This window comes from Pseudophryne corroboree, chromosome 6 (genome assembly GCF_028390025.1).
Source record: "Pseudophryne corroboree isolate aPseCor3 chromosome 6, aPseCor3.hap2, whole genome shotgun sequence".
In the NCBI taxonomy this organism is placed as follows: domain Eukaryota; kingdom Metazoa; phylum Chordata; class Amphibia; order Anura; family Myobatrachidae; genus Pseudophryne; species Pseudophryne corroboree.
The window spans coordinates 452,688,405-452,707,715 of record NC_086449.1 but is presented as its reverse complement, the minus strand read 5'-3'; the positions used below and the strand labels follow the sequence as shown (position 1 = coordinate 452,707,715).

The 19,311-nt window shown below is 43.6% G+C and overlaps 1 long non-coding RNA gene across 1 annotated transcript in view; it reads right to left on the bottom strand.

The window, feature by feature from the left end:
- LOC134935359 (uncharacterized) overlaps positions 1 to 16,645 on the bottom strand; it is a 67,656-nt gene extending 51,011 nt beyond the window's left edge. Inside the window, exons 1-2 of the long non-coding RNA XR_010180088.1 lie at positions 16,510 to 16,645; positions 15,384 to 15,458 (exon numbers count right to left, since the gene is read on the bottom strand). This is a non-coding gene — a long non-coding RNA (uncharacterized LOC134935359). The remainder of the gene's footprint in view (positions 1 to 15,383; positions 15,459 to 16,509) is intronic.
- Positions 16,646 to 19,311: the final 2,666 nt, after the last annotated feature.

Sequence of the window (19,311 nt, the reverse complement as noted above, 5' to 3'; positions counted from 1 at the left end):
AGGGTATGCCAAATTACTACCTTGCCCGGGTGACAAAAAAAACTAGTTTCAGCCATGCCCCTGACACATTATGTCACACACCACAATGCCCCTGACACATTATGCCACACACTGCAATGCCTATGATACAGTATGTCACACACCATAATGCCTGTGACACATTATGCACACACTGCAATGCCCATGATATATTATGCCACACCGTAATGCCTTTGACACATTCTGACACACACCGCAATGCCCATTATACATTCATTATGCCACACACAGCAGTGTCCGAAATACATTATGCCACATACTACAATTACCATTACACTTTATGCCCCACATTAAGGCTTCTAATTACTTTTAAGTTACCTGCTCATTGCCATGGGTTTCAGCCCCAAATTTCATGCTCGTTACCAGGAGTTTCATGCTCGGGGTTCCATGCTCGTTGCCAGGGGTTTCATGTTCTGTGTGTCATGCTCATTGCCAGGGGTGTGTAATGCTCATTGCCAGGGGTGTATTGCTCATTGGTGGCGAGTGCCAGTGCTAAGCGCTCCCAGCACTTCCCGGCTCCCTGTCTGATGCTAGAGGTCAAGTATGACCTCTAGCATCTGTCTCCTCCAAGGCAGCGGCCATTTTAGGAGGGACATTTAGCAGATTCCCATGCGGGTTCCCATCTAGTGATCCCAGATATGCTGGTAACCTGCCAGCGTAACATCCCTCTATGCTGTCAGCTAGAGGATAAGTCCTGTGCTTCCCAGTGTTCTGATATTGGGATACTTTCAGAGAACCTGCAATCCGGTGTCCAACTGAAATCCCACTGCTGACAGTGTCCAGAACCAAAGGTACCAGCCCAGTGTCCACCCATAAACCCATTACTGATATAGCATCCAGAACCACCGGTGTCCAGCTATAAACCCACTGCTGACAGTGTCCAGAACCAGCGGTATCAGCCCAATATACAGCCGTAAACCCGCTGCTGACACAATGTCCAGAACCACTGGTCCCTGTCTGGGGTCCAGTCTAATATCTAGTTGCAGATTTACTGCTATCAAAGTGCTCAGAACCATTGGTACCAGTTCACTTTTCAGCCACTGCCACACAGCTTCCACAATGACAAGCTCCAGTCCAATCTCCATTCCCTAAGTAATCTCTGCTAACTTTTCAAAACCACCCACAAGTGTTTTAATTCGGATTTGGTTTTGGATTTTTTGAAAATTGATACAGCTTCAGTCATGAAATTTTTGGTCTTATCATGTTATTTACATCAGTAACATTCATTTACAGTCAATACTGACAGCACTGTTCTATGTGAAATCTGACCTGAAATCATGAGGGAGGGATTTATAAGCAATCCAAATTCCAAGATTAAGATCTTAAATCCCAGTTGAGACACAAGGGATGTTCCAAAGCAGGACTTGGCTCAAATCGGATCCTCTAAAGCATAGGTTCTCAAACTCGATCCTCGGGACCCCACACAGTGCATGTTTTGCAGGTCACCCAGCAGGTGAACAGGTGTATTAATTACTCACTGACACATTTTAAAAGGTCCACAGGTGGAGCTAATTATTTCACTTGTGATTCTGTGAGGAGAGCTGCAAAACATGCACTGTGTGGGGTCCTGAGGACCGAGTTTGAGAACCTGTGCTCTAAAGCAAAACCAAAAAACCACAGGCGCCTTTATTACACAGAAGAAATTGCTGCTTTCCCAGGGGTAATTGGTTTATAAACCCCTAAAATCAATAGAACAAGAAAAACAATAGGAAAGCGCTAATTTAATCTGTAGTAGATTTTATTATTAAATGGTTAATTATGAAAACTAAAAATTAGTACCGGCCAGTATCAATAAAATTGACTCACATTTTAGTAAAACACATATACGTTACACCCATCCATATAGACAGTGACCTGCAAAAACTGTATTATAAATGCAAACCAAGTCTCTGTTTAAAAGTCCTTGAATGATACTTTCTATTATGGCTACAAGTTTACTGTTCAGTCCACATATCCAATGTAGCAATAAACACATGCACTTGAAAGCTCCTTTCTTTGCAGTTGATAAATGCCTGTTACTTTAATGATGCAATTAATCGCTTTTTGTTAGTTTTAACTGCCAGATTAGTTTGATAGAAAGCAGTCATGCATGGCCATGCAAAAAATAGTCTATGCTAAATCCAGAGCTGTTGAAAGTAGATAAAATATCTCAGCATATTTTAGCATATTTTTTATGGATCAGTCAGCAAACCTATTTCACCGCAGTTGGATGATTACCCTCCTGGCTGCAGCTCTCTCATTCAGCCTTATCTGGAGTCCGTAGATCACCTCTATAGCAGCGATGTTCCTCCCGGCTGCTTGCTCACCATCAGCTTTCTCGGGAGTATATGGTCACTTCCCCACCTTGTGCCCCTCTTTGCACTGGGGTATATTATTAACCAGCCGGCTGGTAAATGTATCTCCGCTATACCGTGTATGTGGGAGACGAAACAGACGCGTTTCCCCGCCTTTAAACCTCGGCGGCTTCCTCTAAAGGTATCTGAGCCGGGACTCGGTTTGATCCCCAAAATTCAGGTGAGTTCGGATTTTTTTAAACTGAACATCATATCTATTTAATAGATTTCATGGTTGATAAAGCAATGTTTTTAAACATACAGTAGTACTGCTGCCTCATTACACCCCAACATATACAGTATAGAATGTGGATATGGAAACCCTTTCAACACACTGTCTTTCTGTTCTTCAATACCTCGGCACTCTTCTGCTTCACTCTGGATCTGATCATTTTCTGATAACACTAAACCAAATTTTAACATAGTCCTGGTATTCTTCCAAAACCCATAGAAATTTCTACAGTATGAGTACCCAATTTTTGCATTAACTTTTTAGGTCACAAAGCACCAATTATCTGATGAAGGAAATAGATAAACAAATGATTTTAAAAAGTAATTAAAAATGTGCATTGGGACTGGGGTTCTACGTTTGAATGAAAAGCTGACTGATACTTGAGCTTAAACCTTGTTTTTAATTATTGGTTTTGTTAATGATTTAGTTTGTTTCCTAAAATGCAGTTGACCCTGAAAAGGCACAGTGCAAAAAATACTCTGTAACTACCAGAATATAGTAAGCTAGTCTTCCTATCTAATTCAGAAGGACCCAAACGGCTTTACAAAACTAATGAACACAGGACCTTATTCAGTAAGGATTGCAAAATTTGCAAATAACAATCCGGTCGATTAGTATTCACATAAAAATGACAACAGAGATTGCATACACATCGTGATCGCAATGCAGCCACTGTTTGACTGACAGGAAGCCAGCGTTTCTGGGTGGAAACGTGACGTTTTCTGGGTGTGTCTGAAAAAACTCAGGCATGCCCAGATGTTTTTAAGGAGGGCCTCTGACATCAGCAATGACCACTTCCAGCCTCTTGTGTTGCAAGAATTGTGGATGACCTTGCCTGTCTTAGATAGGAAAAATCTTTGATGTTCCGGTAATCGCATATGGCTTTGCGATCAGCCCAAATATTGCGATGCATTCGCAATTTCTGAAATGGCTGTTTCTTCTTTATTTTGGCTGTGGCCAGGCCGTGCATTCAGCTTTAGACAATAAGTCCAACTTGAGCTGCATGCATGGCCGACAGCAAGGGTCATTAACAACCTCTGGGAGCACACATCGGCCGTGGTGCACACCATGCACACTGTGTTTATTTTAGTCAATATCACTCAGAAGGGGGAAAACAAGCGATATTGACTAAAATATTGTACAGTGTGTATGTACCTTAAGTTCTATCTGACATGACTAAACTTAAAGTTTGAGGATGCAGGTCTTTAAGATTATGCATTTTTGTACAAGATACCAGGGGATAAGTTCGATTTTGATTATCTAGGGATTTGGCATTCGATTTCCACTCAATTTCCATTCGATTTTGATTGAAGAGATATACTAAAGGCAAAATCGAATGTTAAATCAATTCTAAAGCCGAATTCAACTCAAAACCCACTCAAATACGAATTTCTGAAAAACACTGATGTTATCCCATAGTCCAATATAGAATCCCTTCACTTACTAAAATTTAATTTTCATATCAATTTGAAATCGAATTCAAAATCGAACTTCAAATCCCCAAATGAATAGATTTATGTTAAACATTCGATTTGAGCTTCTAAACACCATTCTATTGGTATGAAATTGATTGTGATGACTTTGAAAGTACCCAAGAGCATCTGGAGCATTGTGGCTATAGGAAAAATGGCTGTCCAAGGTTATGGCATGTTGTGAACCTTCCTTTAAATCACTACCTCACTGAGAAAACCCAGGAGCATGAATCAGAGCAACATCACCAGCTTTATGAGTTGAATACTACAAGCTTGGCACACCTATCTTTAGCCAGTTTCAACCATTCCTCTCTGCAGCACCTCTCAATCTTCATCAGGTTGGATGGGAAGCATTAGTGCACAGACATTTTCAGATCTCTCCAGAGATGTTCAATCGGATTCAAGTCTGGGATCTGGCTGGGCTACTCACGGACGTTCAAAGAGTAGTCCTGAAGCCATTCTTTTGATATCTTTGTGTGCTTAGGATCGTTGTCCTGTTGAAAAGTGAACCGTCACGGCAGTCTGAGGTCAAGAGCGCTCTGGAGCAGGTTTTTATACAGGATGTCTCTGTACATTGTTGCATTCATCTTTCCCTCTATACAGACTAGTCTCCCAGTTCCTGCAACTGAAAAACATCCCCACAGCATGATGCTGCAACCACCATGCTTCACTGTAGGGATTGTATTGGCCTGATGATGAGTGGTGCCTGGTTTCCTCCAAACATGACACCTGAGTTCAATCTTTGTCTCATCAGACCAGAGAATTTTGTTTTGCATGTTTGAGAGTCCTTCAGGTGCATTTTGGCAAACTCCAGGTGGGCTGCCATGTGCATTTTACTAAGGAGTGGCTTCCATCTGGCCACTCTACCATACAGGCCTGATTGGTTGATTGCAGCAAAAATGGTTGTCCTTCTGGAAGGTTCTCCTCTCTCCACAGAGAAATGCTGTAGCTCTGACAGAGTGACCATCGGGTTCTTGGTCACCTCCCTAAGTAGGGTCCTTCTCCCCCAATTGCTCAGTTTAGACGGCCGGCCAGCTCTAGGAAGAGTCCTGGTGGTTCCGAACTTCTTCCATTTATGGATGATGGAGACCACTGTACTCATTGGGACCTTCAAAGCAGCAGATATTTTTCTGTATCCTTCCCCAGATTTGTGCCTTGAGACAATCCTGTCTACAGAGGTCTACAGACAATTCCTTTGACTTCATGCTTGGTTTGTGCTCAGACATGCACTATCAAGTGTGGGACCTTATATAGACAGGTGTGTGCCTTTCCAAATCATGTCCAATCAACTGAATTTACCACAGGTGGACTCCAATTACACTGTAGGAATATCTCAAGGATGATCAGCGGAAACAGGATGCACCTGAGCTCAATTTTGAGCTTTATGGCAAAGGCTGTGAATACTTATGTACATGTGATTACTTAGTTTTTTATTTTTTTAACAAATTAGCAAAAATCTCGAAAAAAAACTTTTTTCACGTTATTATGGAGTATTGTGTATAGAATTTTGAGGACAAAAATTAGTTTATTCCATTTTGGAATAAGGCTGTAACACAACAAAATGTGGAAAAAGTGAAGCGCTGTGAATACTTTCTGGATATATGTTAAATGAAGCAGCTAACAGTACTTGTTACTATATTGTTATAATCCCCCCCAACCACACACACACACACACACACACACACACACACACCAGGTGATTTAGGCTGTGGCTGTTGCTCCTGGCATCTGACTCCATTGACAAATCATCAAACTCCTGCTGAGCATAAGTAGAAAGAGGCACATGTAGCCACCCAAACCATGACAGAATTTACCTTTGGTCTATTAAAAACAGATAAATTGGAAGGCATATTATTATATAATTTGACAAAAGTGTCTGATATTGTGCTCTGCTGCCATCTATTGCATAATCACACATCAAATAAACCACCCCCTAGATTATGCAATAAACAGGGAGCAGACAGAGGATTTGTTACCAACAACTGACCATGGGGGTGATTCAGACCTGCTAAAATGATTGTCCTGCGATCAGATAATCGCCGCCCAAGGGAGTGTATATTTGCTGTGCAAGTGTGTGATCGCACACAATTGCACAGCAAACACCATGCAAGCGAACGTCGATGTCAGCGAACACCAAGCAGCTAAAAATACCTCAGTCAGCAGACAGCTGCAAATCCGTTCACACCTCAGTCACCAGTGAATGTTTTTTACCAGTGTGTGCAGTCTGTGTGCAGTCCAGGACTTACTCCTACAGTGTGATCAGAATGGGCTGATCGGGTCCGATGCTGATGTCACACACCTTCCCTGAAAATGCTTGGGCATGCCTGAATTTTTCTCTGACATTCCCAGAAAATGGTCAGTTACTACCCACAGATGGCCTCTTCCTGTCAATCAACATGCAAGTGGCTGTGTGATTAGAATTTTTGCACCAGCCTGTTGTTGTTTGCCGATGCAGTGCATATGCTTGCGCAGGTAATCGCTAATCACCTGGTGAGCAAAACCGCACAACAGTGACAGTAGCGGATCTTGCCACGGGCAAGCAGGACTTTTGCCCGGGGCACCGCATTCCGGAGGGTGCCGGCGCCATCCAGAGGGCGCCACACCATGGCAAGATCTGCTACTGCTGTTCCCCCCTGCTGCCCGCTGTGTCCCCCGCCGCCCCGGTGGTTCCCCGCTGTGAAAAGAACTAGATGCTACGCGTCTAGTTTCCCTTCGTGGAGAGGACCTTTGCTGTGCAGTGCGCGATGACGTCATCGCGCACCGCACAGCATTGTTGGACTGACACAGACGCTAGGGGACATAATTGACCTCTAATGTCTGTCTATGCCAGATCCGAGGAGAGGAGCGGCGCTAGCGGAGGTCTGCAGCGGTCGGGAGCGGGGATAGTAAGTATTAATTTTTATTTTTTTTTCCTTTTTCAGTGTCGCTACTCTACTGTACAGGGGGCGTAACTGACCACTCCCACTGTATGAAGCCATGCCCATATTTCCCGCCCGGGTCGCCAAAAGGGCAAGAATCGGCCCTGAGCAGTGATTAGGTCTGAATCACCCCCTATATGAGCACAGAAAGTGGAGGGCAGGCAGGAAGCCAGATCAGGCTTATTACTAACAATTTCAGCTATAAGTATTTAAAAAAAATACACTAAATTTCAATCATCAGTTTCATGTATAAAACAGTGTAAAGAGAGCTTCCCCTTTAATTAGTGTGCATGTGATACATTTGGACCAATAGGAAGGAATGAGGAAGTTCTATTCGATTCTGGGGATTTTAATGGGGATTTGAGGTTTGATTTTGGAAGGGATTTTAAAATCTCAATAGAAAATCTTTTTTTTTCTTAGCAGCTGCTGCAATTTTAGCTAGTAGCAATTTCTCGCCTTTGGATAGAGCAGAACGTGTGGGTGTTGTGTAAATATCCCATAGTGCCCATTCAGAAGTAACCTTAAAGTTAAGCTTGAGCGAGTCATTTATAAAGGATTGAACCAGAGACCAGAACGATTGAACCTCTTTGCAGGCCCACATACAGTACATTATATCTGCACCTGACAGTGTACATTTAAAACAATCAGAGTTCGAAGATGCTCCCAATAAAAGGCGTATTTTTGGTGTAATATATGCACGGTGTAACAATTTGCAGTGCATTTCTGCGTAGGAAGTTGAAAGAAGACATTTGTTTAATTTGACAAAGGAAGACAAGATGTCTTATATGGATACATTAGGAAATACCCCTCTCCATTTAGCCTGGCCAGAGTTCAGCGTTCCTAAATTCAGCTGACTTTTCACCAGGGAATATATGAATGAGGTCGAATAAATCAATAGGGAGCCCCGCTTGACTATATTATCTATATTGCATGACTTGTCCTTATCTGATAGGGCCGATAGAACTTTCTTTATAAAACTGCGAATTTGAAAATAAACAAAGAGGGGTATAGGGATTTCCGGGTACAATTGTTGAAGATGTTCAAGTGTACGCAACTGTAAGGTGTCTAAATCTAAAAATTGATAAATTAATTGCAGACCTTTCCTAGACCAAGAGGCGGGGAAATTGGACGACAAACCCCTGGCGAATCCGATGTTATGGGTTATTGGGAGAAAAATTGTATGGGAGGCTGAGACCCCATCTTCTTACGTACCAGCCTCCAGGCAGTACAAGTGGTAGTCAGTAATAAGTTTTTGGAAATATGAGCCGGGAAAGCGGAAGGTCGTATATGCAATAGACTAGACAATTATATCTGATCTGAGAGCACAATGCTTGTTCTAAGCTCGTATTGGCATAATTTTCGGTGTCTTCCAACCAATCCAGAGCATAGCTATAATTCGCCGCTAGAGCATAGGTGCGAAAACAAGGCAGGTTAACCCCCCCCCCACCACCACCACCACCCCCAGTGTGGGAGGTTGACTTAATTTAAATAAGGAGATATGTGTTTTTTTATTCGCCCAAATGAATTTACTAACCGCTGTATTTAAAACTAAGATCCGTATCTGAGATCAGTAGAGGCAACATCTGCAGTGGGTACAGTATTTTCGGGAAAGAAATAATTTTTATGAGATGACATCTGCCTAAAGAAGATAGGGGCAAATGTTTCCAACTAGCAAAGTCAGACTGTATACGATTAATTATGCCCGGGAAATTCGCCCTATACAAATTGAATGGGTTGGCTGGGACATTTAGTCCTAAATATTTCAAAGAGGAGGTGGCCCACTTAAATTGGAACTTGTCGTCCCAATGTAATTTGGCGGCGTTATGTAATGCTAAGGCTTCAGTATTTATTTATTAATGGGAAATCCCGATATCTTATGAAAGTCCTCCAGCAATGTAAGTAAACTGGGAAGAGCCGTTTGAGGATTCACAAAAAACAACAAGAGATCATCCGCATAGGCAGTCACCTTCAACTCGTGATGTCCTATATGTACTCCTCTCCAATCCGAGCAATCATAAAAGTTGCGTATAAGCGGGTCCACAAAATCTCTTTTAAACATAAATCAAATTTAATTTGAAATTCGAATACAGAATTGATTATTAGTAAATGAGAGATTTTTGAAGGGATTTAGAAAAACAAATAGAATCAATTTCAGTTGAAAATGATCTCAAAATCGAACTTTTGTAAGTATACCCCAAGGTCAACTGGTACAGGTGGTTGGAGGGTTTGAGCAATTTGTTCAGCAAACTAAATAAGAAATGGAAATGTTGATCGCAGCCAGCAACTTTTTGCTGCTGGTGCCATCAACTAATCTCCGCCTATGGGGGAGTGTATTTTAGCTTAGCAGGGCTGCAAACGCTAAAAAAGTTTTGTGTAAAACAAGACCAGCCCTGGACATACTTACCCTGTGCGACAATCTCAGCGTTTATGGGGCCGGCTTTGATGTCACCCTCTGGACACGCCTGCGTTTTACTTACCACTCCCCGAAAACGGCAGGAAACGGTAAGGTGACGCCCAGGAACGTCCTCTTGCTGCTGTCCATCTTCTTGCGGTTGCCGCTGCGACCGCTTTCTTCATTGTAAGCATCGTTGCCCGCAACGACTCGCGTGCGCAATGCGCATGCCGCGCATGAACATTCCAGACCCATTCTCACCACAGCGAAGAACTACTGCGAGCGAATGGGTCGGAATGACCCCCTTAGTATACTTGTATAGTTCAACCAGTGCTATCCTGAACTCTTGCTCAAGCATTCATACTCTTCCTGCATATTTCAAGGGTAATTACCAAGTGATTCTTCTTTACAGATGTGTCCTCATACATCATTGCTGCAGTTGCATCATACAGCTCCTATCAGCTCGTCAGGTCCTGTGAGACTCTGCTAGGGCATTTTATATTTTTAAATTGTTTGCTGCAAATGGGTCTTAGGGGTAAATTTACTAAGATGGGAGTTCTATTTAAGATGGGATGTTACCCATAGCAACCAATCAGATTCCAGAAGGTGCGAGATAAATGAGAAGTAGAATCTTATTGGTTCCTATGGGCAAAATCCCATCTTAAACAGAACTCCCATCTTAATAAATTTACCCCACAGTCTCAATGTAATTGCATTCTAAGGCTAGATGTATGAGGACACATCTGTATTTATAGTCTCCTGTAGACCTGCATTTTCCTAGTGACTGTTTTGTACTTGTATGTATACGCTGCAGCCTGCAATGTCTTAGCTTAAACCTGCATTTACGTGTGCTTGTGTTTTGTGCTCTAGGAACTGGTTCTGGTACAGAATTTAATGCACAATGTGAAATTATAACAAAATGACCAGCAAAAGTAAAATGGAGACTTCTTCAGAGCACTTTGTTTCTGCTTCATGTCAGTCACGCAACAGTGGAATTTTCAGGCCTGCCCTTTTAAATTTGAAAGTGCCTTCATTGCAGGTCCTGCAGTGGGAGATGCTGTTGTTGCTGTGCTCACAGTTAGTACAATAGCTTAGTCCAGAGGTTCTCAAACTCAGTCCTTAGAACCCCAAACAGCTGAAGTTTTACAGGTCACCTAGAAGGTGCACAGGTGTAGTCATTATTCGCTAGAGATGTGCGCTGGCCCCGAAGATTTGGATTTGGATTCATTGTGGCATTTGGATTTGCCAAACAGCCGTGACGGGATTTGGATTTTTTTCCCAAATTTACAAAAAATGCCCAAATCATATAATTTTTGTGGGTTTTTTGGGCCCTAGAGTATTATTAACGACAATAACATTAATTTCCAGTCATTTGCAGACAATTTTGACCACCTTAATGCTCACAATGTTGTTTTCAGTCACTTTAGGTCAAAGTCTGTAGCCAGCTGGCTGGTTACTTACTACCAGGTGACAGAGCTGCGGCACAAACAGACGGCAGTTTGTGGCATATCTATGAAACACTGTCACACAGCAGTGGGATAAATAAACGGTGGTGCAAGATGAATTTGTCCTTGTGCCCTACCACCCACCTTTATGTTGGATATTAAACAGGATAAACAGGACATGCACATTTTAACAAACCAATCATTTCAGGGACAAGGACTGCCACACTTGAGGCTGAAATGATTGGTTTGTTTGGGCCCCCAAAAAATAAGCTACCAATTGCCTTAAAGCAACAGCTCTACAGTGTCTACAAGATGTCATCACCACTGCCATCCACACCGTATGTACATCCTCCAACTCCTCATCATACAATATTAATTCCTCCCCACTGGAATCCCCCATTACAGATGTCTGTATTTTGATGTAATTGCTGGGACAGGTCTTCCGAGTGGAATTTCCAGTTCATTTTGATGAACATCATCTTTTCCACATTTTGAGGAAGTAGCCTCCTACGCCGTTCACTCACAAGGTTCCCAGCTGTGCTGAAAACTCTCTCCGAGTACACACTGGAGGGTGGGCAGCTTAAGTAATACAAAACCAGTTTGTACAAGGGCCTCCATATTGACGTTTTTTCCTTCCAGCACACCAAGGGACTCTGTGACATGCCTACATTTACGGTGCATTGAAAGTAATCCTCCACCATTCTTTGGATGGTGACCATATCAGATGGAGTTACGGTAGAGGTGTCACTACTGGGAAATTCATTTAGACCTGACCAGATGTCAAAATGGTCTTTGGACTGCTCTGCATCCCCACTAGGTCTTTTGGAAAAACATATTTTTTTTCCTGGCTGTTTTGAAAAAAATTGGAGGAGGAGACATCACTTGAGCTGCCAACTTGCTCACCAGGAGCTCTTTACTTGTCTTAACATCTGTGTCATTTGGAAAGAAAGACAATGCATACGACTTGAACCTAGGATCAAGCACGGTTGCCAAAATGTAGTGATCCAATTTCAAGATATTGTCAACCCTTGTATCCTCGCTTAGCAAAAAAAGGGCTTGATCTACAAGTCTGGCATATTTTGCAGATTTGCCTTGTTTTATCTCCTCCTTCAATTTCTCCAGTTGTTTTCCAAAAGCCTAATTAGGGGAACCACCTGGCTTAAGCTAGCAGTGTTGGAACTGACTTCACAGGTGGCTACTTCGAAGGGTTTGAGCACCTTGCACAAGCCATAAAGTAATTTCCAGTGTGCTGGGCTGAGGTACATAACACCCCCTCCTCTCCCAAAGTCATGGCTTGTTGCATAGCTATGAATGGCTTTCTGTTGCTCCTCCATCCGCTTAAGCATATGAAGAGTGACGTTCCACCTTGTCACCATCTCTTGATTCAGTTGATGGAAGGGCAGATTCAACTTTTCTTTCAGCTGCTGCAATCTCCTGCATGCTGTTGCGGAATGCCGAAAATGCCCTGAAATCTTTCAGGCCACAGACAGCATCTCTTGCATTTTTTTAAAAACGGGAAACAAGCGTAAACCTGAACCACCAGGTTTATCGTGTGAGCAAAACAGGGGATGTGTTGGAATTCACCCAGCTGTAATGCTTTCACGATATTATTGGCATTATCCAAAATTACAAATCCTGAGGAGAGTACAAGTGGGTTAAGCCATTTCGCTATCACCTCCCTTAGTTTCTCTAAGAGGTTGTCAGAGGTATGCCTCTTAGTAAAGCCAGTGATACACAGAGTAGCGTGCCTTTGAATGAGCTGGCAATGTTTGCTAGATAGTACTGCTACTGCTAAAGTTGATTCAACTACCCGGTGGGCTGCCACACTCATATAATCTTTAGATTGCCCACTCCCACTTGTCCACATATCTGTGGTTAGGTGGACATTGGCTACAATGGCATTTTTTAGGCCGTGCATGAGGTTTTTCTTAACGTCCTGGTACAGCCGAGGAATGGCCTTTGTGGTGAAATGGAACCGAGATGGAATTTGGTACCGTGGACACGCGGCCTCCATTAACTGTGTAAAGCCCACTGAATTGATGGCAGATATTGGACGCAGATCTGTTACTATCCAAGCAGTCATGGCGTCAGTGATATGCTGTGCGACTGGGTGAGAACTGACATATTTGTTTCTCCATGCCAAGCATTGCTGAACAGTCAAGTGTTTTTGGGAAATACTACTAGTATTAGCAGTTTTCTTGGTTTACTTCTGGGATGATGAACCACCCCCAGCAACAGCAGCAGCAGAACCAGCATCAGCAGGCCTTGCGCTTAAGGATTCTTCTGTGGAATCTTGGAAAGGGGAGGATTCACCTTGTATTAACAAATTGGTTTCATGACCACCTCTGGTCAAAACTGAGGTTATTGAGGTTGAGGATGAAGGTGTTGGTGGTGGAGATCGCAGGTGCTGGGTTCTAGTAGAGAGAAGGGAGACATTTGCTGCTGGACTGCTTGTTGTTATTTTCTGTTGCTGTATCTATTTTCTATTTCTATTTTCTATTGTTCTATTCCTGTTCTATTTTCAGTTTCTGACACCCTACACCTGTCATGAGCTCACTGCAGATGACGAAAGTTGTTTGTTTTATTTTTTGGGGTGAAGCAGATTGTGCCACACTGCGTTGAGTCAGACCACTTTAACACATGGTACTAAATACAAGTAATTATGGTGTACTAGTGTGCATTTATTTTGCACACAACAATGTAAAAAAGAAAAAGGAAAAGATTTTTGTTTTATTTTTGGGGGGAACGCACTGACACAGCCCTGATTGACCTTGACAGACCCTGATGGCCACTGTTGACAGCACTGTGATGGACGTCTGACACAGCCCTGATTGACCCCAACACACCCTGATAGCAATGTGATGGACGCACTGACACAACCTGATTAACCCTGATGGCCACTGACAGCATTGTGATTGACGTTCCACTTCTGACACAGCCCTGATTGACCCTGACAGACCCTGATGGCCAGTGACAGCAGAGACTCTGACAGACTGCCCTTAAAAGGACAGACTGACAGCACCCCACAGCAGAGCTCCTCGCAGCGTGGAAGTGTGCAGGAAAATGTTGTTGAGCCGCGTGACGTCGAGCCTTTATAGACTTAGAGTCTCGCAAGAAATCCGACACGGGATGATGACGTTCGGCCTCTTCCGTGCTCCCAAGCTTGTAGTGATGTTCGCAGAATCAGAACCGGTCATCTCTATTACTCACTGACACATTTAAAAAGATCCACTGGTGGAGTTAATTTTTTTGCTGTTTATTCTGTGAGGAGACCTGGAAAACATGCACTTTTTGGGCTCCTGATGAACGAGTTTGAGTACCTATGGCTTAGTCTCATGCCCGATCCATACTTCCCAACTCTCCAGGAATGAAGAGGAGGCTCCCAAAAATTGGGTGGCACACCCGGACACCCAGAGAAGAAGGCAAGTCTCCGTGAACTGGCCAGTCACCTGCACTGCCAGACCACCTGCCCAGCCCCCTCTCTTTCTGCAGGTGTCATCATAGGCACCCCCCCTTTACAGTGTCATAATATGGGCAATATATGGTGGGTGCGATGACACGATTATGCCTCCATGTCCCCACACCGCCCACCTGTACCAATGCCCCTCCTCCTGTTGAGTTGACCTAGCTGCCTCCTCATGGAGGAAGCAGCCAGAAAGTCAACAAGCATGGCATGATCTGCTTAAATACCTAGTACCTCTTACCTCTGCAAAAAACACCTGGTATGCTGCATGCACCACAACTGAATCATTTTTCTCTGGAGGTTGCTAAGTAGCAGATGATTGCAAGTCTTCATGGCTATGGTCCCCTGTAAATAAACTTCTGTCGGCTTACCAGTTTTCCTCTTAATTTTGCTGAAAGGACTGAGCATTCTGGTAGTCACAGATCTAGACCTGCCAGTAGACTATGTTCTCAATTGTCAGAGGAGGAGCGCAGTTGCAGAAGAAATTACTAGCTGTGCTTGTACTGTGCTAGAGCAGAGCACTGTCTCCTGCAATTCCCATTACACTGGACAATTAAACTTTTAGAGCTGCATCTTGCTTCCAGGATTTAGGGTCCTGCATTCCCTGCCTGTTCTGAGCCTTCCATGCTACTGTCTGCCAGTACCATTTATGAACTCCTGCCCACTAGTTCTGCCTAAGGAGTGGGTTCAGTCTGCCATCCCAGGACGGGCTTCTGAGTCTGCTGGTCCCATTTGGGGACCTCCTTCTGATGGTCTCATTGGGGACTTCTGTCTACCAGTTGAGTGATGGTTACCCAGCTTTAAAGTCTAGCTATGGTTGCCCAGCTTCAAAGTCTGATGACAGTTGCCCAGCTTCAAATCCAAGTCCATCAACTGCTGCCCCAGGAGGGGTTCTGAGTCTGCCGCCCAAGGAGGAGGGGTCACTAGTAGCACAGCCACAGGGGGACACCTATCTGCTAGCTCCAGTGGGGGACTCATGTCTGCTAACCCCAGGGGTAAACTTCTATCTGCCAATCCCGGGGGGGGGTCTCCTGTCTACCAGTCCCAGATGGAAACTCCAGCCTTGCTGTCCTACTGAGGGACTCCTACCTGCCAGTTCCTGGGAGGGTGCCATCCATCCAGAGGTGTCATCTGCTTTGCCTTAGTGTCTGTCTGCTGTTCAGCCTGTTTAATTTGAAGGGAATATCAATCAGCTATCAGATATATCCGATCATAACATTATCAAGGGCACAAGGGACATAAAGGGGGGTACTCACATAGCGATCGCTGCTTAAAATCAAAGCAATCTGACTAGATTGCTTAGATTTTAAGCAGCGATCACTCCGTGTGTACCCCTCACAGCGATAGCGATGCGCAGCCCCGCACATCGCTATCGCTGGTGCTAGATTGGTCTGCATGCAGGCCAATCTAGCAGGTCGCTCACTTCACCTGCTGTGTGAAATGAGCGGGCCCCCTGTATCCCCCTGCATGCTCAGCACACATCGCGCTGTGCTGAGCGGGGGGAGAGATGTGTGCTGAGCGGTTCGCACAGCACACATCTCTCCCCAAATCAGCCCATGAATACGGCCCTTAACTTTCTATATATTTATATCTCATAGGAAATGCTGCTATTGTGATCCACACCCCTGCTTTCCATCACATGGGGCCTTTCAAACCCCTCCCCCACCACCAGGTGGAATGGTTGTACAGTGTCTGCAAACAGGCTGTACCGCCAAAATCTGGAATTTGGGAGGTATGGTACAGTACCCCTGGGACCCTCCCTCTAATGAAGGGGGATCATGGTCAGTGTTAAGGTGTTAAGTAACTATTCCTAGGTCACCTAGAAAACTTGCACTGGAGCCGACTTTCTATTTCTGTTCTGGTAACACATCTGGGTATGGTGTTACCAGAACAGGGAGTGCCACTTTGGTGGCGGAAAAATAGATACTGTCAATGGAGTTACTTTAAGGATAGACTATAACTCATGGGCCACTGCTTTGAAAAATGCCCCCCCCAGGCTAGAATTTTCCAACCACCCCATGCTCTGAATTCATTGCCCGCCCAGCCTAACAAGTGTTCCACTCCTAAAAAGAACACTGTATTTCTACAATTGCACATAGACTCGAATTCAGATGTTGACTGTAATATTGTTTATGACAATATTTTTTCACTTCCATTGGTTAGAACAAGACAATCTCATAAAAAGAAGGAGAAGCATTTGAGGCCTTGAACTTACCTTTTCCTAGTGATTTTATACAAAGACTTTAAGTTCCCCTCAGATGTTTGTGTGTCTGGAGTCCTCCCTGAGGGGGCTACTGTTATGAACCACTGTGGCTCATCTTTACAGTAGATCCCAGCAGCTAAGAAGCTAAGGATTGTGGTCCTGGCTGTTGCTAGGTAGCCAGTACTCCAATCAGCCATGGCAGTTCCTTGTCCAGGCTGTTGCTTAGCAGCCGAGAAGCTACATGTGTATGTGCAGCTTACAGCTGCATTCTATTTTGTCATTAAGAGGGCTGGTCTGCCTGGCTCTCTGCCATTGGTTCCTGCTCCTCGTAAAAGGAAGCCAGCCCTACACAGCCTTGCCAATGATAGTTTCTGTGTTCCAGTTTCTAGTGCCTAGTTTCTAGTTCTTGTTAGAGCTTTGTCGTGCGGTCCCTTTCCCTGAACAGTTACTGTATTCCTAGCTGTATTCCTCTCAAACTAATCTGATTGGGGGGAAGGGGGGGGTGGAATTAGGGTCAGGCTGCAAAAAAGGAGGATTAGGGTGGTAAAGGAGGAGGGTTAGAACATTTACCAACAAGGTGTCAGGATTCCAAAACAGTCCCCTGATAATTTCCTGGCTAATTAACATTGGATTTTTGTGCAAGCTCAGTATCTCCCTTAGTCTTGCCCTACAACTGTGATTTATGGTTCATACTTTATTTACACTGCTGCTCTGATAACAAGTGACTGTGCATATTTCCATTGCTGTGGATATTTACTGTGGACTGCAGATGCCATTGTGTTAAATCATTGTTACTGAATTCTAAGGCTTGCACATGTACTGATGTCCAGTGACTACCAATGGTACATCTGAGAGAATAAAGATTCCTTATTTGCAGCTAATTGTGGCGATAAGGAATCTCTATTTTTGAGTGCAGGCTGTAAAATATAATAAATAGAGTCCTGGGGAGGGGTTTAATCAAAGCTCGGAAAGAGAGAAAATTGTGAGAGATAAAGTTCCAGCCAATCAGCTTCTGCCTTACATTTTACAGGCTGTGTTTGAAAAATGACAGAAGCAGATTGGTTGGTACTTTATCTCTCACAATTGTATCTCTCTCCAAGCTTAGATAAATAACCCCCTCCCTTAAAAAGTTTTATTATAATAATTAGTGCATTTTCTTAAAATCAACTTCTGTTCACCTTTATTTTTTCATATTAGACACAGCAGCAGAGCTGTAGCTTCTTGTACACATTTTGATCTGTTATCAGACACATTCCAGACTCCTCAGTTGAAGGGGCCTTCAAGTGGGGTTTCTGAGCTTGGACAGCTGCCCCAAATCACTATGAAATGAGTTGAGAAATATCTTTTCTAGTTCAGCAGCCCCTTTGTCATCCTTTCTTGGCACTCCTCTGATAGCTGGAGCCCGGTGGCAAATGCCTCTATTGTCTCCGGGAGTTACACCACTGCTCCTCCCATTCTTTTGATTTGTGGTCTCTTAAGTGCCTCCATTCAAGATTTAAAGGAAATGGACAAAGTAGCAGCTGACTTGGGTCAATCCATACACTACTTTGAACACGCAAATAGCATTTTTCTCACATATAAATGGAGATAAAGTAATAGTGACACATCAATAAATGAAACAAAATTGAATTTATTTATTGTATAAGATCTCAGCAGTGATGTAATTTACAGTATAAAACCTGTAAAACATAACCAATAACATACAATGTCTGCATAGTTTCCCAACTACATATACTTCTATTTCCTGAATAAAATACACATAAATTCCCAGAATGTCCCTTAGATACATCTCCCAGATGCAATTGTTACCTAAGCTTAAATGTTTGCTGTATGATTCCAATACCAGAGATCCCTCTCTTACGCTGGTACAGGGGGATTCGGGAGGGGGGGGGGGGGGGGCTGTGTATGGGGCTCAGAATGAAATAGACACTAACAGTCAAACCTAACACAGGGATAGGGCAGATAAGTGTATGGGGCTCAGATGAAATAGACACTAACAGTCAAACCTAACACAGGGATAGGGCAGATAAGTGTATGGGGCTCAGATGAAATAGACACTAACAGTCAAACCTAACACAGGGATAGGGCAGATAAGGGAAAGGTTTGGGAGAGTGAAATCAAGGAGAAAAGGAAGAAAGCGGGAAATGCAGGCGTAGAATGTGAAAGCCTAGGGAGAGTGGAGACACAGGGAATAATATCTATGAAACAGTTCTAACACAAAGAGAACAATGCTTGGTACTTATCTGCTCCTGTTTCCGGAGGAAAGATTCCTTAAAAGAAAAAGCACATTCCTGAACATTGCCTTTTGTTCTTCCCAAGCCGTCACCTCCCAGATCTCCTCCTCCTTGAACCTCCTTTCTCTAGTGACTAATTTTTAACCCTGCACTGTCTGGGCCATGCCCTCTCTATTCCCTGCTCCTGCAGTAACACCTGTCCTTGCTGTTATACAGGCTGTTCCACAGACTGACCCAAGCTTATACCGCCAATACTACATTGCTTATCTGCATCGCTCCCAGATATACATCAGGCCCTCCTTCTGCATAGCTTGCAGCACAGTAGTTCCTTATGAAAGTAATACTTTTTCCACAATATGCTACAACTAAACTTCACCTTTTCCCCACACAAACACACAATTCATACACCATCAGCATTACAATACTTTTGTCATATTCACAGGGTTAGTACCAGTACAATTCAACTTCTAATTCCACTCATACTTATAAACCTAAAATTTCCTTTGTAAGAATGTGGTCTGCTTAGTAAAGATACGCTGTGGCTTCTAGAAGTGATGAAAAACGGGGGTTAGGTCATGAG